This window comes from Danio rerio, chromosome 7, assembly GCF_052040795.2.
Source record: "Danio rerio strain M-AB ecotype USA chromosome 7, GRCz13ab, whole genome shotgun sequence".
In the NCBI taxonomy this organism is placed as follows: domain Eukaryota; kingdom Metazoa; phylum Chordata; class Actinopteri; order Cypriniformes; family Danionidae; genus Danio; species Danio rerio.
The window spans coordinates 65543348-65569285 of NC_141027.1; the positions used below are offsets into that span (position 1 = coordinate 65543348).

Sequence of the window (25938 nt, forward strand, 5' to 3'; positions counted from 1 at the left end):
ACACAAGCTCGTGTGACGCTTTTTACAGTTTGCTGCGTTGGAAAGTTTAAAATTAAATTAATTAAATCACACTGAACTGAGCTAAACTGAACTGAACTTAAACACTAAAACCTGAACCACACTGTTCCAGTTACTATGACCATTTATGTGAAGCTGCTTTGACACAATCTACATTGTAAAAGCGCTATACAAATAAAGCTGAATTGAATTGAAAAAGTTCAAGCATGGTAAACTCTGACCTGCGAAATTGCATGACATGATTGCATGAGATCAATATATGATCAAAACATGACCTCCCTGGAGAGAAATTTAAAACATGGACCAATTGCTCACTTTTTTTATGTCTAATCATCTTGTTTAATCCCACATCTTTTCACAGCACCGTACTGCAGAATTTTGCACTCACAAACTCTAGTGTGACCACAGCATAACAGTGAGGAAAGTAAAGTCCTTTGTGTTACAATGAGGCCATACACTGAATGGAATATTGAATTATATAGGGCTAAGGAAATTACATGCAGGGCTAATCAAAAGTCAGGTGACGGTGATTAGTGAGATTGTGGTGATTGTGGATGGAGAGAACCTGGCCTGGCTGTGACTTTATTACAATATAAAAATTTTTAGGACTTGTTTTACCAACAGTGTTTAGTTTAATGCCGAGTTCAGACTGCATGATTTTCAAACTAGTCGTGTCACAGATGTTTTCACACTGCATGACTATCTGGGCTAGCGTTTCGTCGCTGCTTTGTTTACACTGCAAGATGGTTCGGCGACATGGACATTCACATTGTATGACTTTACTATAGGGAGAATCGCCGACAACTTCGTCCAAACTACGTCTCACAGCCAAAAACATGTAGTATATCTTTTGTTATTAACTACATAATGAGACAGAAGCATTTAATGGGGTAGAACATGTACATGTTTGCTCACCTGGGTTTAAAGGGAATTAGCCATTTCTCCTCAACGTTGATAATAAACTAATTTCTTTCTGTATGAAACGTCAAACAGACTGCTCCTGAGTCCTGTCAAACATCCACTAGTTTTTCCTCCATTTCGTGGGTCCAAATAAACTGATAAAGAGCGCTTTTAACTTCTCCCCCAGCCTTCCGCTGGCCTGCAGCAGGTATACACACACGCACACACAAGTGAAAGCTGCTCTCTCATTGGCTGTAGGCGATCGCTGATGTTATTTTCAGTCAAAACTCAATTCACACGGCATGATTTTAATCGCCGGCAGCTCCAGATATTTAGCATGCCAAATATCTCACAGGCATCGGCGACTCATCAGCGATTCTCTCAGATCGTGTCTTTGATCGTTCATACTGTGTGATTGTCACTCACGTGCACGAGCAGCGATTTGCCTGTGATTTCAGGCATTTGACGGCGATTTCTCAAAACCTGTAAAATCACGCAGTCTGAACTAGGCATAAGCCAAGAATAAGCCTTCACTAAATCAGGTATTTAAGCAGCTTTTGTAAAAATTACCTAACTGAAATTATTGTATAGCACTGACATGTCATGTAACTGAAAATATATATATATATATATATATATATATATTTTTTTTTTTGTTAAATCAGCTCATAAATGCCCTTTCTCTGAAACTGGACAAGGGTATATATGCAAAATTGTCTTTGCAATAATAAGTGATTGAGTGAGTGAGTGAATGAGTGAGTGAGTGAGGGAGGTCCAATCCCAATTTTATTTTTGTATCCAGAAAAATGTCTTAAAAAACTCTGAGGACAAATGCAAATAAAAAGCGTCTTGGTGTGTACGAGCCTTAAAGGGCCATGAAACCCCCTCATTTCAGCAGGGTGTTTTCACACCTCTACTTTGGAAAATGTCAGAAAAGTGGGCATGTCCAGCAGCTCTGTTTAGGGGGGAGTGTCGGAGGAAGAAAAGAGGCATGGTGTGGGAGTGTCTATTTGGGCATGCTGAGTTTCAGAGTCAAAATACACATACACACACAGGGGACAAAGTGTGTTTACATGACATCTGTAGTCGAATTATTTGCCAAATTATTAAATGGTGGACTTTAACTGCAGTTTGGCTCATTCATTTAGGGCAGTGGTTCTCAAACTTTTTTCACCAAGTACCACCTTAGAAAAAAATTGTCTCTCCAAGTACCACCTTACGACGCTATTTTTTAACCAGTATTAAAAAATAGCGTCATAGGCCTAATTAAGCAGCTACAGGTGTGCACAGTTTAAAAACGATGCAGATTAATTCCTATTATTAAGAATATGTATTATTATCAGTCACTTTAAACATTTGAAATAGTCTGAACATTAACTGTGCTTGCAGATAAAAAAAAGTTTTTGTTAAAATGTGCTTTTAAAAGTTCATTAAAAATGGCGCTGTTCTTAAAAAGTAAAAAGAAAACTGCTGTACTTAAATCTAAAGTATTCATTGTAGCCTATTCATCAAAAGCTGGAGATGTTGCTTTTACCTTATAAATATAGGCTATATGTCACATTTCTACACTTTCAGACAAATCTTGAAATATATGTTAAATGTACATATGACAGGATTAATACAGGCACAGCCTAATGAAAATCAATTCCAGCACCTATTTTTTTTTTTCAAGACTGACATGTATTGAAGACCTGAAAAGTATTCTCAGCAACACATAAAACATTGCATAGGAATAGATACAAATAAAAAACATAAAAAATAATATTTATTAATCATATATTAATAATATAATAAACCTGCACTAAATGCTTGTGAAATCTTTTTTGTACTCAAGTAAAAATACTATTACACTGCTAAAACAACACAAATTTTAGTAAATAATATTAATATTAGGTAAAAGTACAAAGTACTCTTTTAAAAAGTATTAGTTGGTTACTTTTGAAAAAAAAAATCTGATTTTCATTATGAAATCACTTTTTTACGTGGAAACCTGATTGAATGGTTTAATTGCTTAAATTTCAAAGCTACATGTATAGGAAATTGCACTAACAAAGAAAGTATGGTCGATTTTTCCTTTCATGACAATTAATCTTTTTCAATAGCACTGGTAAAACTACCAAATAATCTTTAAGGCCATAGAGACACTTTTTGCCCATTTTTTTAAACGATATTTACAAGCTTTGAAAGGTTTAATTGAAGTATATGGTAAAAAGATTTAATTTAGCCTTTTATTTACATATTTTACACAATTTTTCTTTACAATATGGCAAATTTGTTTCTTAAAAAGCTGTCACATGTAGATTTTGTTTTACATTTAACCTAATCTAAAATAGAAACTTAAAAAAAATACAAGTACACTGTCAGTAAAAAATAAAACAAATGACTTCATTTTACTTGAGGTATTTGAAATGACAACACTACATTTATCAAAGCAGTGCTTTAAGAGCCTTATTGTTAATTTTGATAAATAAACAATAAGTAACAACGGATTGTTTTGACCTGTATGCTTTAAGACAGATCAGAATACAGCTAAATGTATAAATCACACAAATACCTCATCCAGAAACATTTCCAGCATAATTCTTTTGTCGTAAAGAAAAAAAATAAAAAAATACACCTTTGCTAAAAGTAAGTTTCACTTCACAACACAGCCAAATAAGAAGACCATTAGCATTGTCATCGATCATGTATCAATCTATTTCTAAATACTTAATAACTTTGAATACTTTTGACTAAATTTAGTCAAGGAACAAAGATAAATAATGTCTACTTTAATAGTGGAAAGATCGCGATTGTATTCAATCTGAGTACACAGGCGATCCTGAGAGGACTTGCAGTTCATTTAAAAAAAAAAAAAAGCCTATTTAAAAGCTCACATATCTGTTTTAGCGATTTGCGTACATGAATGCGCTCTCGTGTTAAAATAAAGCACTCGCCACATTTGTAGAAATTAGTTATTGCGCAATACCTCCATTCCCGCGCCGCCATTCAGAATGTATTTAGAGAAGTGACAGGTCAGAGGCGAGAGACTGGCTGTCGGAGAGCGAAACGTGTTTGTAGATCATCAAAAAGGCAGGAAATATGTCCGCGGTTTAATTACTCTGCTAGACATCCTATAGTGAAAACATCCAAGAAGCATTAATCCAACAAAACATTTGTTTTTAAGTTGTTTTTTCTGTCTCTGCAACACAGAAAGCCTTTGTCCCGCCCTTACGTTTCACGCAACTAGACAAGGTCGACTGTGATTGGCTACTTTTCATGTCAGTCAAATCACGCTTCAGAATCAATTCTTAAACTTCGGGAAATGATTTATAACAGCTTATGACACAATGCACTAAAATAAACATTCTAAGCACAGCGTTGTGATCGTACGCTTCACAAAACAGCCAATGCTGATCACATCTATGTTATATTACGCATTAAAGGATTAAAAGTGTTAATTGTTTCTTTCATTGTTCAGCGGTTCCTCCGCGTACCACTAGGAGGAAGCCCGCGTACCACTAGGAGGAAGCCCGCGTACCACTAGTGGTACGCGTACCACAGTTTGAGAACCACTGATTTAGGGAATTCACGAAAGCCACGTGTGTTATTCCGGTCACAAAATGCGGTGAAAATCCTACACAAGGTTAAAGTTTGGTTGGAGTGCTAACATGTTTACACTCGGTGCAATTGTTTGTTCAATACAAACAAACTGAATAAACAAAGAGCACTGGTCGCTCACTTACCAAATCTGTAGAGACAGGACAATCACCAGCAACTAGAGCCGCGTCTTTATCAAGAGGAAACTACAAGCGAAACTGGATCTCAGCGTTGGCAGATGAGAACAGCTCTCAGGTAAACAATGTTCCTACTTCGACACGTAAGTTATTGTTGTCGAGCGTCGTGTACACTGTTAATCCACACATGACTACAGCTACGCTCTCACAGAGAGAAAATGAAAACAAAACTTATTTGTTTTGCCAACACAACGTGGTGTAAGGGGTAAAATTGGGATTGGGCCTGAGTGAGTTAGTAAGTATGTTTTATTATAATTTCCCCACCATAAAACTCTCTAGTTAAATCACAGTTTTCGGGTGCGTTTACAAAATGATGTGAAATTATGTTCGGCCTTTGACAGATGCCATTTCTTCACCAAATGCCATTTGTAATTATTCGCACTACGGAAAATTTAGCCTACCCAATTCACCTGTACCACATGTCTTTGGACTGTGGAGGAAACCGGAGCACCAGGAGGAAACCCACGCGAATGCAGGGAGAACAATTTGTAACAACTAACAACTTGATTTTTGTCAACTTGTTTCACTACAAATCGATGGTGTGGAACCCAGCATTTTTTACAGTGTAATGTCAACTAAACTATTAAATTAACACAGAGGTATGCCTGGTTACAAACCAAGGTCTCTAACTTATTTCTAATCTTTGTGCTGTTTCTGCAACATACATTACAACACATCATATTGCAACAGTTCCCACAGTGTCCAAATTCCTAGCTTAAGTTTGTTTATTTTATGCTGAAATAATGCAATTGCAACTGCAGTGCAATATATAAAGATAACAGAATATGTGAAAACTGAGAAATCTCAGGCACAGTAATAGAGACAGTTGACAGCAGTCAATTCCTGTGCTGGAGCTGAAACAGATCTAAGGCTACAGTATATGAGGAATCAGAAGAATCAACTCTATTCAACAGACTAAGTTTCATGGTTTACATCATACTTTCTGCCTTCTTCCTCAGAGGTCACACAGAGTGCTTTGCCACCATCCATAATGACTCCTCTTGGTAAATGGAGATCATTTCCCTTTAATTATTGTTGATTACTGTCATTAGATCCCAGCTAACTATTTCACAAACCCTGTTGGTGGCATAAATTAATGACACTACCAGGATGAATGTTTCTTAAAGCTAATTGGCTGCAATTCTTTATTTAGATTAGAAAAAAATGCTGTCGCATAATTAGCGAAGAGCTTTATATTCAATCCTATAAGGTGAAACCTTTCTTTTTTACTTTATTTGTTTGTTGATTTCACCTTTTATGCTTTATTTTGATGGTCTGTTTGTTGAATTTAAGTTACATTGTATCAACATGCCAACTAATTCTTATTAAATAATAAGTAGACTCTCAGGTTAGGGTTAGTGTAAGCTAACATGTACTTGCAAAGTTTCATATAGTCAGTTAAATGTCTGCTTAGCAGCAGTATCAACAGATAATAAGCAGACATTCTACTAACACTTAAATAGACCATAAAAAATAATGTGTTAAATTTAAAATTAACACTCTCTCAGAGTTTATGTGGAAACCACTCTAAAAGTGTTGAAATAACCCTTTTGAAAGAGTTAACATTATCAACACTCAAGGGTGTTAATATTCTAAACTCTTGCATTTTAGAATATTAACAACCCAAAGGGTTATGTGAACATCAATCAGTGTTATGTTTTAACTCGCTTAGGTCAATTTTTCAACACTGCACCAGTGTTCACCGGTGTTCTTTTGAAAGAGTTAATGTTTTCAACACTCAGAGAGTGTTAATCAGCAAACTCTTATAGTGTAAAATATTAACACCACCAAGGATCATATGAATACCAATCAGTGTTATGTATTAGCACTCTTAGGTCAAATATTCAACACTGCACCAGTGTTCATTTGAAATATTTTGCATTGGTATTTACATTATTCCCTGCTGTTAATTTTTATAATTACAATGTACCATTTCAATTCGCCACTCATGCAATAATTTTGTGCTGCAAATGATACATCTTATTTTTTTTGTTCTTTAACAGGGCTTCACATGGCACTTAAAACACTCTGTACAAAGACCTTGTACATAAAATCTCCTGAAACAAAACTTAAAACATTGTCTTGCAATCTACACAATGCAGCAGTCTAACAGGTACAGATACAACAGAAAACAATGAGTCTGCACCATAAGCCATTTGGATATCAAAGAGCTTAAAGAATCTCATCATGAGGCATAACAACTGCTATTTGGACTGTGGGGGAAACCGGAGCACCGGGAGGAAACCCACGCAAATGCAGGGAGAACATGCAAACTCCACACAGAAACGCCAACTGAGTCGAGGATCGAACCAGCGACTCAGCAACCTTCTTGCTGTGAGGCTATTTTCTATAAGATGCTTTACAATATTAGATTTGCACATATAGGGCCTTATCATACATTCGCCTCAATGTGGCGCAAGGCGAGGCGCAATACTTGTTTGCTAGTTTTAGCTTGGCGCAAGAGCCGTTTTGAGGCGTTGCGCCACGCTCTTTAAATAGCAAATGCATTTGCGCTAATATGTCCTCCCATAGGCGTTCTGGTCTAAAAAAAAAAAGTGTTCTGAGGTGCACTGCTGGCGCGTTAGTATTTTGAGAAACTACAAAAGATTTTTCATTAGACCAAAACAAACCCGGTCTAAACTCCAGCACAGAGTTGTGCCTCGCTTACACACTGCTTAATAGGATACACAAAAGATGTAGAGCAATACGCAAATATCTTTACATATGAAAAAATAATAATATTGAGTATAGGCCTATATATATATAATAAGAATATATATATATATATATATATATATATATATATATATATATATATATATATATATATATATATAGGATATAAATATAAAGGATTAAAATATTATAACATTTTATTATTAACGTATTATTTTCTAGCCTAAATAATAATGAAAAACCACTTCTTTTTGCCTTCTAAAGGTGCAGGTTTTAGACCATATGGGCAACAGCATGTGTTTTAGGATATAACTCACTTTTTGAACACACTTCGTTATTATTGTTCATTTATTTGCTTGCTTGAAATTAGAACTGAATTTAGAAATAGTTTTGAAACAAATATTTGCGCTTAACAAACAAAATTAATTATTTATAGGCTAATTGATGTCTGTGCGTAGGTTTCCCTATTCACGAGAGCGAAAGTGAAAGTATATTGATTATCTCTCATTCTTGTGCGGTAGATGCTCTGTTTAACTGTTTTCTGTAAAAAAAAAATAAATAAATAAATAAAAAACTGTTTACTGTTAGCTTTTGAAATGCTCAGTTTTTCCACCTACACTTACTTTACGTCCTGTAAATAGCAAATGCGCTTATGGCGTGACACAGCTGGTTCTTAAAGGGAATGGGAGTTGAGACTCTGATTGGTTTATTCTCAAAAAACACCTATAACTCATTAAGAAAATAAACTTAACCCTTTTAGACCATGCGCCACGGCGCAAAGTGGATTTTTCCCGTCCTTAAATTAGCAAATATGGATTCTGACATGCCCTGAAAGCGTTTGCGCCCTGCACTTTCCGTTTTGCGCATGGACCGTCAAAATAGAGCCCATACAGTTAAAGTCAAAATTATTAGCCCTACTCTGATTTTTTATTTATTTATTTTATTTCTTGTTATTTCTTCTTCTTTAAATATTTCCCAGATGATGTTTAACAGAGCAAAAACATTTTCACAGTATTTCCTTTAATATATATTTTTCTGCTGGAGAAGGCCTTATTTGTTTAATTCCTGCTAAAGTAAAAGCATTTTTATTAAACAAAGTTTGAGGTCAATATTTTAAGAGATATTTGCTTTTGATTGTCTACAGAACAAACTGCTGTTGTACAATGACTTATCCAAACACTCCTATTTAACCTAGTAAAAAAATAAAATAAAAAAATCTAATACTTAGAAATGAGTAATTAAAACTATGTTTCTTATGTTTAGAAAAAAATGTTGAAAAATATTTTCTGTTAAACAGAAATTGGGGAAAATATATACAGGGGCTTTATAATTCAGGGGTACAAATAACTGATGTCTTGCATAAAATAATTCTCTAATAATCTCATTAAATTTATGAAGTGGTATGTAAGTGTGATAAAGTTTAAAACCTGACCAAAAATTCTTATTTCCATATGCTTATTTTCCAACGCAATCTCACAGCAATTCGTAATGACTGAACTCGTACAAGTTCGTAGCCACTAAACTGACAAAACATAAAATACTTACGTTTCCTCATGAGATCAGGCTTTCATTTTCATTTTCAAACATTTCTCTATTTTTGACAACTGGGTTACCCTATAGCTTTGGCTCCTTGATACAGTCCCATTGCAAACTTGATCCTCGAGGGTCGGTGTCCCTGCAGAGTTTTGTTCCAACACTAGTCAAACACACCCGAACAAACTAATCAGTGTCTTCAAGATCACTAGAAATCTATAAGCAGGTGTCTTTGATTAGAGTTGGAGCTAAACTGTGCAGGACACCGGCCCTTCAGGACCGAGTTTGCCCACCCCTGCCCTAGACAGAAGAGTCGTTAGATAGAGATAAGCTTAATTAAATATCTGGTTTAACAACTATAATGTGACGCGATCCAGCGGTACGTCCTTGATACACTGTCTGATGTGCACTGTTCTCTGGAGCTCAGATGAGCACATGACAGCGTGGCTGTGTGTGGTATGTGCACTTTGTGGATGGAGGGTTGTTCAGAAATGCTACGTAAAACACGGTGAGTATGTGGATCATTTTTTTTCTTAAATGTCATTTTATTATCAAGATGTATAAGTGTAAACGGAACCTAAGTGTCACGGTCACCAGCGATCGTAACTCCCTAGATCGCTGGTTTGCACGCACTATCACTATGGACTACAAATCCGCCATTATTGGACTACATTTTCATACATGCACTCCGTTCACACACACATGCTTCCTCATTCTGAATGATTACACTCGCAGCACCTGAGCTTTGTCAAAGACAGATTACGCACACTATTTAAGCAGCAGAGTCTTGTTTACTGTAAATGACAATTCAACGCGGTTCCTTAGTCTTATTCTTCCGTGTGTTTACCCTAGCATTGTTACCTAATATCTTTCTCGCCTGATACTTTGACAACAGTTATGGATTGTCTTTATACATCTGTTTGCACCTGTGTTGACCATTGCTTGTCTGACCATTTGAATAAACCTGCATGTGGATCCTAACTTTGTTGTCTCTCACTCCTCGTGTTACACTAAGTGTGAATTTTTCGCGAGCAGGTTTGTGACTGGGGCGGGGTGGAGGATCGGCGATGCCAGCTCAGCATCATGTTGTCTATTGCATCACCTTAGAATTATAAGGTTCTATCTGACATTTTTGTCAAAATTGAGTTATTGACATATTCTTATTAAATGACAGCTTATTTACATTTTTGATGTTTTTTATAAGTTGTTTTGCATTTTAAGACTTTTTATTTAAAAAACAAAAACGGTTTATCTACAAAGTCGCTCTATAAGGTTCTATCTGTGAGACAATTAGCATATTAATGCATGCACGAAGACCAATCAGGATCAGCTTTTTTGTCATCTCTCCGGACTGCTTCATGGACAGCAGGAAACACCAGAAAGACAAAATCTCACAATATCAGAGTCAACTTAATAATGCCGCACCACACAAAATTGCATTTAGATGTGTGTAAATGTGATGATTTAGAAGCATTTCTTGACATTGAGATTCATTCATTTATTAATTTTCACCTTGGCTTAGTCCCTTTATTAAACTGGGGTCGCCACAGCGGAATGAACCGCCAACTTATCTAGCATATGTTTTATGCTGCTGATGCCCTTCTAGCTGCAACCCATCACTTGGAAACACCCATACACACTCAATCTCACACATACACTATGGCCAATTTTAGCTTACCCATTTCATCTGTACCGCATGTCTTTGGACTTGTGGGAGAAACCGGAGCACCAGGAGGAAATCCACACAAACACGGGAAGAACATGCAAACTCCACACAGAAATGCCAACTGATCCAGCTGAGGCTCGAACCAGTGACCTTCTTGCTGTGAGGCAATCGTGCTACCCACTGCACCACCGCATAGTCGACATTGAGATGAAATGTTAAATTTTACATAGTTGAAAAAATATATATTTTAAAAAAATTACATATTACAGTTTTTCTCAGACGCTTTGGTGCATTTCTCACAACACTATTTACATTTGCACAACAGTTAATGCAAACAGCAAAACAACTAGTGCAAACTGCAAAACCTAGCTTATAACCTGCAAAAGTGCGTCACTTGCTCAAAATAGATAGTTTATTCCTCAAAAGCAAATATTCATGTCAATCAAAGTGACAGTATCATCAAAATGAAAAGTCCCGAGACCATTGTTTATGAACAAGATAGTCAAATGGTTTAGTCATGTTTTCATTATGACAGTTTACTCTGTACAATTTTTCAATGCAAAAAAAGTCTGATTTTGGTGACACTTGCTGAAAATGCTCAAGACAGCACTGTATACTATTTGCACAGCCATTTGAAAACTACAGTAAAGTTAGACATCACTGCATTTAGTGAGGTATCTGAGTACAAGACACTGAATATGTATGTTTCACATTTTTACTGCATTTGCTCTATACAATTCTAATTTATTCACAGCATTGTGCAAAAGAATAAATACATCCTTATTTACAACAAACATAAACTCCCTTTGGGTAGCGCTGTGCACAACTGAAGACAATATTGCAGTACATATTGCAACTGAACCTATAACATACACAGGTCTGTAAATCATTCATCAAATTGTTCAATTTTTAAGACATTTTCAGGAAAATAAAGATTTACAATTTTTTTTATAAAATTGCTTGACAGATTTTGACAACTAGTTCAACATTTTTGTATGTAATGACTCAAGTCATGAAACAAGGACTATAAGTTTTATATGGAATGACTATTCAGCATTTACAAGTTTAGTTAATTTTTACTGACATGGCATAAGCGAATGATAATGTTCTAAATAGCAGAGAGTTGTATGAAAGCAATTGATGCATGTCCAAAACCATTTGTAATGTGTTGGAAGGAATGAGAAACAGCTACTAGGATGTGCACAAATGACAAATGGTTTTGAGAAATGCATTAACTGTTGTGCAAATGTAAATAGTGTTGTCAGAAATGCACCAAAGTGACTGAGAAAAAACTGTAAACGGGAACTATATTTATTTGTTTACATATAGTCAGTGAAACACTATCCAGTGTTTATTAAACTCATTTGGTCATTGTCTGTATCTTTTAAAGTCTTTAAATTTAACATTAAGCCTTGAAGGGCAAATACTTTATTTAATTCATGAGGCATAAAATTCAATAAATATTATTCAATAATTCATATAAAGCATAACATTTAATAAATATTAACATAATTAATTAGAATAAAATTAACATCTGCACTTAACAAAATATTTAGCCCAGCTTCGTATGCTTAATTTGAACAAGAAAAAATATCTATCCTAAAACATGAAATAAATGTTATAGAAAGCAAATATTGAACTTTCTCAAGCATCAACATATTGTTACAACACCACCAATAACTTACAGAAAAGTAATGCTTCAATAAATGATCTGTCAGATAAAACCTTATAATTCCAAGTGAAAAATGACTTTTCAGAATTAGAAGATTCTATCTGCATTTACCGTGGTTATTTTACTCCAATTTGCAAATGTAAGAGAACTTTGATCATTTACATTTAGAAAACCCTTAGGGCTCTATTTTGACGGTCCATGCGCAGAGTGCAAAACGCAGGGCGCAAACGCTTTCAGAGCGTGTCAGAACGCATTTTTTTTTGTCTAAAAGGGTTGAGTTTATTTTCTTAATGAGTTATAGGTGTGTTTTGAGAATAAACCAATCAGAGTCTCATCTCCCGTCACCTTTAAGAGCCAGCTGCGTAGCACCATAAGTGCATTTTGACGTAAAGTACGTTCACTTTCGCTTTTGCTCTTGTGGATAGGGAAACCTTACCGCAACAGACATCAATTAGCCTATAAATAATTAATTTTGTTTGTTAAGCGCAAAGATTTGTTTTAAAACTATTTCTAAATTCAGTTCTAATTTCTAGCAAACGAATAAATGAACAATAATAACAAAGTGTGTTCAAACAACTGAGTTATATCCAAATACACATGCTGTGCCCCATATGGTCTAAAACCTGACAGGTGGACAAATCTAAGCTTGTTTTTAATAAAACAAATATAAATATGGATATAAAAAATAATACTGCTAATAATAATAACATTATACAAAAGCAAATAGAATGAACTGAAAAAGCCTCCCGAGAAGAAAGTATGAAGGCAGTGGTTTTTAAATTCATGTGGGCTAGAAATTAATATGTTTTGTAATATTTTAATCATTTATATTTATATCCTATATATATCCTTATTAAATATATATCCTTAATATATTATATCTTTGTCATATTGTGGCGAGTCATCCAATTCCCCATCGCCATGGTTCGTAACGTACAACAGCTGCACCACATTCAAGCCCAATCAGCCACACCGGTCGCTCATGAAGAGAAGGGGATTTAAACCGGACGAGAGGACAAGCGAGTGAGGGACTTCTGACAAGAAACCTCCATGCTAATAATTCTCTGTTCTATCTCGAAGAATCGAGTGGCTGATTGGAGCTCACCCCCACTGCTACCCCTTCACGGACCCAAGGACAACACCACAATAATCACCACCTAAACACGCCACTTTCTGGGACTGAAGGAAGCACAACGGAGACCGCACTTTCTCACATACACATAAGACTGCACTTGTAAATAAACCCCCCTCCAGGGCTTTCATTTGTTACATCCGAGTGTGTGTATATTTTCCTTCTTTATCCCGCCACAGTATGTAAAGATATTTGCGTATTGCTCTACATCTTGTGTGTAGTGTCTAAGCCAGGCACACTTTGCGCCAGATAATAGACCGACTTTGTTCTGATCTAAAGAACAGACTATTTACAGTTTCTTAAAATAGAAACGCGCCAAAACACGCCTGCTTTTTTAGACCAGAACGCCTATGGGGGCACATTTTAGCGCAAATGTATTTGCTATTTAAACAGTGTCGCGCAGCACCTCAAAATGACCCTTGCGCCGAGCTGAAAGTAGCAAAAGACTATTGCGCCTTTCGCCATATTGTGCCGGAAGTATGTTAGGGCCCTTAGGGTTTCTGTCATGTTAATGTATGAAAGAGAACTGTTACACACATACTGTTTGCTATATGGAATGCAAAAACTTTGAAGCTCAATATCTCAAAATCAATCAGAACGCAGATAGAAACTTTTAACTCTAAAGTGACGATTGACTATTGACGATGGCATCGTCTATCGGCCCAATCCTAATCGAATTTATCATCTGTCAGTTTGCAACACTGTTGGTAACAGTTTTTTTTTTTTTTTTCTGAAATTAGTTTGTTAGTATGCAAAAATTGAAAATGTATTTGTTTGCTTGTAGAGAATAAATAACAAAGATTTTTGGGATTTTTGAAAATAAAATGTAGTATTTCATGCATTTTGTGCAAAAGCAATTACAAAAATCACAAATATAAATTTTTGCTCTGCATGTACCTGTTTGTGTAAAAAGTTTTGTAAATATGGCTTCAGTACTGTATGATGCTTGTTACTGTAAAATATAAACAAATAAATAAAAAGAAAAGAAAACACTGTGAAAGTTAACAAAATATGCACATAAAACAAAAACCAATTACTTTGTTACCATTTATAGAGTGCACATTAAAAGTGTAGTAAAGGATACCACACATTTCCCCCCAAAAAATCCTTAGTTTGCTCTAAATTACTTGTAACTAAAGTAAGGTAATTGTAAGGTTCACTTTTCAAAAATACGTTTGCTTCTTTTTTGTCTAACATTTCAAATATGCAGATGAAGGATAAAGTAATTTATTTAAGCTTAAGATGTCATTATTATACATATGAATTGTTTTATGTTGTAAATCAGGGGTGCTCAAAAGCCTTTGATTAGTAATTCCATACATTTAATTTTAAAAAAAAGTGAAAAAAAGCTCTGCTTTATAGCATAAAAACTAATAATATGCTACAAGTAAGGATATTATTAAAAACTCACAGAACATGTTTAAATTATGTTTAATACTTGTTTAAGTGTGCTACACATACAACTTTAGAAAAGAAAATCCCAGTAAAAAATATTCACAAGCTATTTTAAGTGTGATCCGCGATCTGTACTGCTCATCTATTCTGTAACAACTGAAGATGTATTTGGAGGTGGGCTTTGAAGTCAGTGTTTGGAGCACACAGCATCATTATCAATCTTGTTTCTCTCTTCTGCTCTAGGCTCTCTTCTGGCCTGCATTCAATCGGTGAGAGTTCAGAACAGTTCTCATCAGCGAGCCAGGTTGGGCCGCCCGCCTCCTCCACTTACTGAATGCCATCTATCTTTAGAGTTCATGCAAACTCAGCACTCTTTCCGTGAGTACCTTTTAAAACATCAAATGCTAGCCTTCCAGGCTGCTTTCAACTCCGGGAAAAACAAAAGAGTGAAAAGGAAAGGGGGAGGTAGAAAAGGAAGAAGAAGAAGACGAAGGGGATCTGGAAAGTACTAATGGATTTTCTTTTTCTATTTTAGCTATATTTTATGCTAATAAAGTTTGTTGGAGTGTCCAGAAGACTGTACTTTACAACACAATTATTGTATAACATTTTAGAATACTATCTATCTATCTATCTATCTATCTATCTATCTATCTATCTATCTATCTATCTATCTATCTATCTATCTATCTATCTATCTATCTATCTATCTATCTATCTATCTATCTATCTATCTATCTATGTTATTCAATCTATCTGTCCATCCATCTATCTGTCATTGTATCTAGTTGTCCGTCCATTCATCCATCCATCCATCCATCCATCCATCCATCCATCCATCCATCCATCCATCCATCCATCCATCCATCCATCCATCCATCCATCCATCTATCATTCTATCTAGCTGTCCACCCATTCATTCATCTGTCATTCTATCTAGCTGTCCACCCATCCATCTATACATCCGTTATTCTATCTGTCTATCCATCCACTCATCTGTCATTCTATATCTGTCCATTCATCCATTCATATGCCATTCTATATCTTTCCATCCATTTATCTTTCATTATATATATATATATATATATATATATATATATATATATATATATATATATATATATATATATATATATATACATATATATATATATATATATATCCATCTGCCCATCCATTCATCCATCCATCCATCCATCCATTTGTCATTCGATCTGCCCATCCACCCACCCATTTGTCATTCTATCTATATGTCCATCCTTTTGTCATTCTATATATGTCAATTCATTCGTCATTATGTCTATCTGGACATCCATCCATCTGTCATTATATCTAGCTGTCCATCCATCCATTCATCCATGTTATTCTATCTATATGTTGATCAGTCTATCTCTCATTCTATCAATCTGTCCATCCATCCATCCATCCATCCATCCATCCATCCATCCATCCATCCATCCATCCATCCATCCATCTTTATATCCATCCATCCATCCATCCATCCATCCATCATTTTATCTATCTGTCAATCCATTCATCTGTCATTCTATCTAGCAGTCCATCCATCCATTAATACGTCATTCTATATCTGTCCATCAATTCATTCATCTGTCACTCTATATCTTTACATCCATCCATTCATCTGTCATTCTATCTATCCATTCATTCACATGTCCGTCATTTTATCTGCCCATAAACCATCTATTTTCCATTCTATCAATCTCTCCATCCATCCACCTCTTTTTTCATTGATATATCTTTATATCTATCTGTTGATCCATCCATCCATCGATCTATCTGTCATTCTATCTCTGTCCATCTATCTGTCTGTCTGCCTGCCTGTCTGGAAGTTCTAGTGTATCTCATAGCTTAGATGTTGCTTATGGTGAAAAAAAAAGCATGTATAAACAATATAATATATAATTTTGCAAAGCTTTTTATGAGTTATTTTATATAAAATTAAGACGACATATGACAATAAAGAAAATGTGAGAAAATCATAATCTGGCTTTTTACCAAATTCATATACAGTCATGATGTGTTTATAAAGTATCATATAAAGAGAATTTAAATACTTTACATTGCATATTTAATATACAGGGGAAGAGTAAGAAAAGCTTTTATAGCTCAAGCTGTGAGGTTTCTTTGTAGAATTTTCAGTGAGAAAAAAAGATCTCTTGTGGAACTTTAACTCAAGTGAAAATTCATCTACAATATATTAAGTACATTTTTAAACTAAGTACTGTTTTCAGTATGTCTATAACAGTGCTTTAATCTTCTTTGAGTAAAATCTAACTGCATTATGTAACTGGCTTTTGGTGATAACACACAGTGCTACATAAAGGTCTTCACTAGGCAGACCTAGGAATCCGCAGCAATCATTTTGGACATAATTTAATAACCATTTTTTTCCTGCACTGGAAATTCTCCTCCTTAATCATATTGACCTAAATATAGAGGCTCCAGTATGTGTCTTCATCTGTGCCATCTGGTACTGAACAAATATAATAACCAGGCTCCTTTCTGGGTCCCTTATGGTCTGACACCTTCTGAGTAGGCCTGAATCACACATCATAATTATCATTAGTCAACTTCCTCTATTTCAGATGGATTCTAATGTGGAGAAAGTGCAGGATCATGAACCTGGACAAGCAGTCTAAATGTCACTGTACCTGGTTGCAGTCAATTAGGGGAAGGGGAGGGCGGAAGGTAATAAATGAGTGGGAACCAAAAGGTTAGGTGTAAAATCTGGGGATAATTACAGGGGCGGATCAGTGCAGAGTCGATGCAATGAGATGCAGGGTGGTCTCCAAGATAAGATGATGAAGATGTAGATGGAGGTCATTCTGGGTGGGAAGACTGTAACAGGTATTTATTGGGGAGTTTTTTTTTCCAGAAAATCTTGGCTGACATAAATAATTTTCTTATTGTAAGAAATAAGATAAGTTAGAAAAAGGTCAGCATATCAGTGCTAGCATTGTGTCATAGGTATTAATTTAAAAACAAATTATAGTCAATGTGTACCCTCTTAAAAATAAATGTTAAGCTTTGGGAAATACAACAACACGTTCTTTTTTTTTTTTTTTTCCCCAAAGTGATATCATATGGGACTTTTGTATAGTGCAGAGACAGACCTAACTGGGATGGTCCCCCCAGAGCTACATTTTTCACTATAGGGCCATATTCCTGGTTGTATTTGTACCACCAGTAAGAACTAATAAAGAGATAGTTAATGGAAATTTACTCACCCTGAAGTTGTTACAAATCTTAATGATTTTATAACTTCGGTTGAGCAGGTCAAAAGATATTTTGAAGAAAGCAGGAATCCTGTAACCATTGACCTCCATAGTAGAAACAAAAACACTGCTGAAGTCAGTAAGTCAATAAAAAGTTTCCAGCTTCTTTAAAATATCAACTATTCTAATAACAGAAGAAACTCTTAAGAGTTTAGAAAGTGAAAAAAAAGAGAAAAAATTATAATTTTTTTAAGTGAACAACCCAAAAGTCAAGACTTTTGTGATTGCAGAAATGGAATTTTATGTAATTGAAAGAGCAATATTGACCCAAATATTTACCTAAATATTGCTTTAATTTTCTTTTCACATCTCAGTGTCTTTCCTTGACACACTGTCTTAGTGACGTGCCTTAAGTATTTTCTTAATGAAACATTTGTAATTATTGTCCATTTCTATCTTGGTTAGATACTGTAAAAATCTAATAAAAAGGTATCCAGAAGAGTATCTACTTGGAAGAACAAGGTTCTGGTTTTGTATGGGAGAGATATAAAATAAAAGTATTTGTTAAGAAGGTAACAGGCATTAGCAGATCCACTGATGGAAAAGTTACTCTGTCTTGAACATCAAAGGTAATTACTTTATGTCCTGCAGTGTATTTTAAGGGGTTCACAGAAGTGGCCAAATTCAAGTATGTGATCAAGTTCTTTTAAAGCCAATTTAGTGAATCAAAGTAAGCACCACCTGATACCATGGTGACAGAAGAAGAAAAGCTGCCTGCCACCCCAGGCCCTAAAGCTTGTGTGCTTCTGAATGTATTTACTCTATTACCACTACAACAACCGATGCCTGTTTGTTCATGTTTTTTTTTTCTTCTGATCTTTCTTTTCCTGATATATATGGAATGTCAAAATAAGCTCTATTGACATGAAGTACTTTTTATAAAACTTTTTTTTGAAACTTTCTGAATTTAACTAACTCCCTAACTCTTTCTCAGCAATTTCCTAACTTTAAATTACTTACTGTAAGTACAGTAACTAATAAAAAAAGACTGAAGTTGTAATTCTCAAACATTAGGTACTGTAATGATCACCTTAAACACTACATTTACACAAATCCAACAATGTGAAATATTTTCAAGCTGAAATAATATGATTGTGAGATAGATATTATAGGTAATCATTTAAACTTCATAAATACTAACACAATAATCTGTGCATATCAATTGTTTTTAATACATTCACCTCAACTCAATTTTATTTCTTGAGCACCTTCAACAAACCACAATGGGTACCAAAGTGCTGTACATAAAAAAACATAATACATGAAAACAAGCAAGGGCCAAAGTACATGAACTTGCAACACATGATTAAAAGTATAAGTGTTTTCAGTGACCTCTAAAATGACTCCAAAGAAGGATAGTTTCTTAAGGACAGTGGAAGATCACTCAAACAAAGCTCTATATGACGCGTTTCGGCAGAAGTCTGCCTTCATCAGGGGTAACAGTGATCAGGTGTGTCTAGAGTCTCTTTTGAGTACTACGGTCACGTGACTCATTTAAACATCTCAAATGGCACTAAAATAATTTAACAAGCAAACTCTACTACCATCATAAATTCGGCATAGATGCACAAACACCCACTTGCATATGTGGGAAGAGAGAGTGAGAGAGAGAGAGAGAGAGAGAGAGAGAGAGAGAGAGAGAGAGAGAGAGAGAGAGAGAGAAGAAAATACATACATACATACATATAAACACATACATCAATGTATAATGACGATCTGTAACATTGATGTATGTGTTTATATGTATGTATGTATTTTCTTCTCTCTCTCTCTCTCTCTCTCTCTCTCTTTTCCCACATATGCAAGTGGGTGTTTGTGCATCTATGCCGAATTTATGATGGTAGTAGAGTTTGCTTGTTAAATTATTTTAGTGCCATTTGAGATGTTTAAATGAGTCATGTGACCGTAGTACTCAAAAGAGACTCTAGACACACCTGATCACTGTTACCCTGATGAAGGCAGACTTCTGCCGAAACGCATTGGTTTTTAGAGATTTAGCCATGTGAATAAAGGCTTTTTAATTTTTTCACTTTACTCGAGTGCCTTGGACTGATTCTTGTTGCAGATTTGATGAATCCCTTACCCAAAGAGCACCGACCATACATTTAAACTTACCCCAGAGCGCTTTTTGTTTTGTTTTGTTTTTTTCTAAAGCTCTATATGACTTTAAGTTTTCAGGCATGATTTTGGAACTGTCAAAAAGAGTTGATCCTTAGAGCGAAGAGATGGTAGAAGCATATTAAAATAAATTTGGATCTGACATTAGTTAAAACATAATTTTTAACCCAAAAGAATGTTCAGTCTGTCAGATAAAGAAGAGTCGGAGTCAGAGATTCAAGTAAATAAATGAAGTTTACTGAAGATAGTTTACAGTAGGCCTAGGCCGCTCTGCTTACAATCACCAATTAATAACCATTATACTCTTACATAACGTCATTAACTGCATCATAAATAGAGGTGTTCTAACATGATTGGTTAAAACACAGAAAGACTAGGAAAATGTCCACGTGGGTGCATGCATACAATTCTGAACAATATCTTAAGCATATAAACATCAGATATCCACTAGACTGTTTAGAGCTGACTCCAGACATGTGAAATGGATCAACAATCAAATAGAACACACACACCTAAAGTACTTAAGTTTCTTACCCAAGGCTGAGTGTATTCTGCTGTTTTAATCAAAACTGATTGAAAAAACGGTATAATCTTCATTCAGGCAGTTATATCCTCAATACACAAAGTCTATCTTGAATAAAAAGGAGAATCACTTTAAAAGACTTAACCGTAAAAATAGCAAAATCAGATATTTTAGACATTTTAGATAGTTTTAACTCAATAGAAATAACAGAAGCAGTTGCTTCCAGTAATCAGCCCTTCAGTTACCCTCGAGGTCTCCGTGACCTCTGACCTAGTTTGGTGGCTCCTGAAAATAGTTACAAGGAGACAGGCAAATGCACTGAACATTCTAATATTACATCCTCTTTAATAAACAATATAATGAGAAACAGGATGATGAGAAAAGGATAAATGTTGATCCATGCTGAGATGGATTGGAAGGTAGAAATCCGTATCCTTCGATACAAACTGCACAATGTAAAATAAAGTGGCTTCATCTCCTTTCAAAACAGTACTTCACTAATTCTAAGCTAGTATATCTTCAAGCAAAAGCATTCATTCAACACCACTGTAGGTAGCTGTGATTTTGCTAAGTATGATGCAACCTTGAATTAACATCTATGTTGATCCTGGAAATCATTCCAGTTTGTACCTAACTCTAACTGTAAATTATTAATGAAATCAAAGATTATCGGATAGTTGCCACATAACCGGCTCCTGTCTGCTCAACCAATCACCACTCTTCCTTACAAACCACCTCCATCCAATTCCGTGAACCCTCACCGGCCTTCTAATCAACTGCACCTGTTCCCCCTCATCAAGGACACTATAAAACCTCACCTTATTCTCTCACTTATTGGCCAGTATTGAAGTTGGATGGTTGTCTTCTCCTCTTCTTCCATGCACTGGCTGATCAAGGTAAATGAATATTGTGTTTACAAAAAGATCTGCCACTCATCTGATGAACTATGTGTCTGTATACTCAACCACGAATGTTACACATATGTGCGTTCGTATCCTCAAAACTGATCAAGGGAATTGCTTACACTAATATGGTGTTTAGTAGAAGAACTGCCATTTTCCTGATGAACTGTGTCTGTATACTCGCCTGTTAAAATTCCCAAGAACAAACTGTATGTGAGATTGCTAACATCAGATGTTTACATTACTATGCTGTTAAAGAAGATCGCTAAAAGCATTGACAGCTCTCTTTTACTTCCACACTTTAAGTGACTTTTTCATAAAACAATAACCTTCCTTGTCAACCAGCGTGAAAATAGTAATGATGTAAAAGGGTGCACGCCTAAACAACTGTATCCGTATTTCCTAAAACCAGCTGACTAAAAGGAATATTGATCCAGGATCATGTCCTACTTGATAATATTACACTAACCTTCAACACATTTGTACAAAAGATCAGTTTTAGCAAGACAAAGCGAATGATGCAGCTTGAGCAGAGCTGTTCATCTTTCAGAAAAATGCATGCAGCCATTGGAAAGCTCAACTTAAGCTTTATACTTTTGATGTGTGTCCCAGTGCTTTGAAAGGGTTAGGTGAAATGCATCATAGAGATAGTCAAGCTGCTTCCTTCCGCTGTTGGATCCTCATCTGTCTTTGTCTCATAATCTAAACTGACATCAAAACCACTTGACAGAAAGTGCCTGCCCTTTCTCCTCTCACTGTACATGAAGTGGAGGGTGTTTGTGACTTTCTGGGATGTTTCCTCTAGTAAAAGTAACTCTTTCTAAAAACTGACATGCTCTGCATTGTACTTAACTGCCTCAAACCAGCTTAGGGGGAGTCTAGTCTCCCTCAAAAATCAAGACACTCATCTGTCTTTTTCTACCAGGCTTCCTAAGGGAAACAAATCTTATATAGGACAGAGAGTATGGAAATTAGGTCTATGATAGCAGAAAAAGGAAAATAATTCACCTTTAGGACATTCGTGCATTATTTCAGGACATATAATTTAGTGTCAGAGTTGTTAAAATAAAACAAAATACTTACTTCTTGTTAAAAAGTTTATTATAACCAGCATGCAAAATTAAAGAAATGACACTGTAGTCATGCTACTGAAGAAAACAATAAAATAGGTTCATCAAAGGTTCCTTTAAATCAGGGGATACCAATCTTTTTCTTATGAAGGACCCAAAAACAGAACTTGGTTGAGGGCGGTGGGGCCGGAAGTAAATATACCAAACTTAATTACAATAAAGTTGCAATCACTAATTTCTTTAATAAAATAATTTAACTTATTGCAGTAGTTCTTATGATTACAGTCAAGCTACACCTGTTTTGCTCGTGGATGTCTTCTGCATTGTCAAGTGACTAGTTACTTTTTTTAAAAATCAAATCAATTTACAACATTTAATTAAAAATTTATTTTTATTGAGCTTTTTTTTAAGCTTAACAATCTAACAAACAAAAAAGTTACAATAAATAAGAAATGATAATCTTAAGGCATTTGCCTTATCTTTGTTTTAAATGAAGAGTGATTTTAAGTTTCTCTTCATTTATTTTTATTTTTTTTGCAGTTAAAAACTACCTTTTTAATAAAGATTTTTTTTTTCAGTGTGTTGACATATATTATTTAAGTTTAATCAGCTCTGAATTATATTCTGTTGACATAGTTGTCTACATGGTTTCATAAAAGTTATTATTTTTTTTCCCTGTAGATCATTTGGGGGACTGTTTCTATATATCATAGGTTTCTATGATGCACCTAGAAAGTGTTCACATAATTTCATTTTTTTCACCATTGTTGCTATGTTTCAGCCTTACTCCAAATTATATTAAAGGAGACCAAGAACCCAAAATAATCACTTCAAAAGTGCTCTATCATTTCTCTGTGGAGTGAGAAGAACCTAGTCTGGTCTGATGAAATGAAGACTGAACTCTCTTGAATGCCAAATGTCATGTCCAGATGAAGAAATTCATTCATTCATTTTTATCTCGGCTTAGTCCCTTTATTATTCCGAGGTCGCCGCAGCGGAATGAACCTCTAACTTATCCAGCATATTTATACGCAGCGGGAGGCCCTTCCAGTTATAACCCAGTTATGATGTTCCCCATCCATGCTAACGGTGCTGGAGTGGTATTGTGAAGAAGAATACGACAAACTGCTTCAAATAGATGTTCTAACTTTTAATATCACACTCAAAAATATTTGAGCCTGTAACTGGTGCCAAATATGCTTAAAGAATTGAGCAAAGACTGCACACACACACACACACACACACACACACACACACACACACACACACACACACACACACACACACACACACACACACACACACACAGTCCGGCAAAACAGCCCCCTGGTGGAAAAATGTATAAAACATGATATTGTAAAAGGTATAATGAAGAATCTGATGGGTGTTTCCAGCTGAAACTTTTCATACACATTCTATAGACGCAAAACACTTGTAATAAATCTGAAAAAAGAGGTAACAGGATGCTAAGCTTGCGCAGCAACGTTCTTTACCCGTTATATCATACTTTGTAAAGAAACTGGTCTGGCGAATATCGCGTTTTGTGAAAAAAAAAATAAAAATTTAGTTGGCCTAAAATGTACATTCTTAAATGCTATTAAAGCCAACAATTCACACATAGATTAAGGTACATTTGAACAATAATATCCAATAATAAAATTCAAATAATTTTTTTTTTTTTAATTTATCGTTTATCGTGTTTTGCAACCAAAATCTTCATATGTTGATGACAAAAGCTGCTTTTAGTCTCACACAGCACTCATCCACATTTGCAGTGCTTTTAGGGTGCTTTCACACTAACACTTTTGGTCTGCACCTGGTTTTGTTTTACGTCAGAATACAGTAAGTTTAGCTAGTGTGAACGTGTCCGCCTGAAAGAGGTGGTCTGAGGTACGGTTCAAGCAAACTCTGCTCCAGTTCACTTCAAGTATAAATGCAATCGAGTATGTGTGTGTCTTTATATCATGTACTTTGGTGACAAGAGGAACTGAGCCAGGCAAGCAGAGCGATAAGCGAGGGCAAGCACAGTGATAATGTCTGCTTGTCTCCTTCAAAAACAGCTTCTGCTGACTGCGTTATGTTCTGAACATTTATAATATTTGCGGCAGATGGACGCGAGTCGCTTTCTGTAAGTCCAAACCCAAAAGATTTAGTAAAATCAAAATGACTGCGATGTACGGACGTCGTACTATTTTGGTGCTTTGCTTTCATGTCCGTCACCTAGCAACAGCCATACACACAACAGCAGCTCGTTGACGAAAACGTATCAGGGTTCAGAAGATAAACAGACAGTGTGAACACAAACCAACTGAGAAGTTGACAATAGGGGCCAATCGAACTTGGGTACAGTCTAAGCAATTGAACCAAGTGTGAAAGCACCCTTAGACTATGCCCACAAAACAACTTGCATTTACAGTGTACACGTGAGATGTTGTTTCTCAACCAGGCCCACCAACACTGCATGTTTTGGATCTCTCCTTTATCTAGCAAACTGATAGCAGGTCTTTCAGTCTCTAGTAACGAGCTGATGATCTGAATCAGGTGTGCTTGATTAGGGACACATGAAAATATGCAAAGTGATGGTCCTCCGGGGAATGGGGTTGAGAAACACTGCTGTAAATGAAAAATTCAATACATAGTGTGTAACCATTTTTAAAGTGAAGTTTAAATAATAAGAAATTCTTTTCAGTGTGCTGACAGAATGCATTGTCCAGATTTCTGTCACGTTAGTGGCAATTTTCTAAGTTATTTTACCAATTTAGTCATCTCGGATTGCCACTTTAATTAAATCTGATTTTTCTTCTTTTTTTTTCTTTTTTTTTTTGCAAAACCATATGAAAAACCACAACGAAAAAAGGGAGTAACATTTCTCATTCTGCATTCTCGTCATTTTATCCAACAATAGAAAGAAGCCATAGCAGAGAACTGCAAATTACCACTGATACATTCAGAAGGCTGGACTCTTGCACTAACCACAAGAATCCAAACATAATCATTTCCTCCAAGTAATTGTATCTGCTTAGACAGCGTACCATCAAAAATGGAAATCCAATCTCGTGCTAGCCCAAAAATTGCACTCTGTTTACAGCCGAGCAGGGTTTGCGCAGCCTTTGCAGCATAAACAGAGACATTGCCAGAGCTCTATATTTTTCATCGAACTTTTGGCACTGATTGGGCGGCTCTCCACAAATGGTGCAACTGGGGGCTGTATTAGAGCAAGCTGGTGTAACAGGCACACACATGAATAATTGAACATTGTGG

At 35.5% G+C, this 25938-nt stretch overlaps 1 protein-coding gene and 1 pseudogene across 2 annotated transcripts in view; both read left to right on the top strand.

Moving 5' to 3' along the window:
- LOC147843244 (uncharacterized) overlaps positions 1-25938 on the top strand; it is a 1033179-nt gene that overhangs the window by 548093 nt on the left and 459148 nt on the right. The window lies entirely within an intron of this gene.
- The window catches only part of LOC141375228 (uncharacterized), a 142807-nt pseudogene continuing 122487 nt past the window's right edge, over positions 5619-25938 (top strand).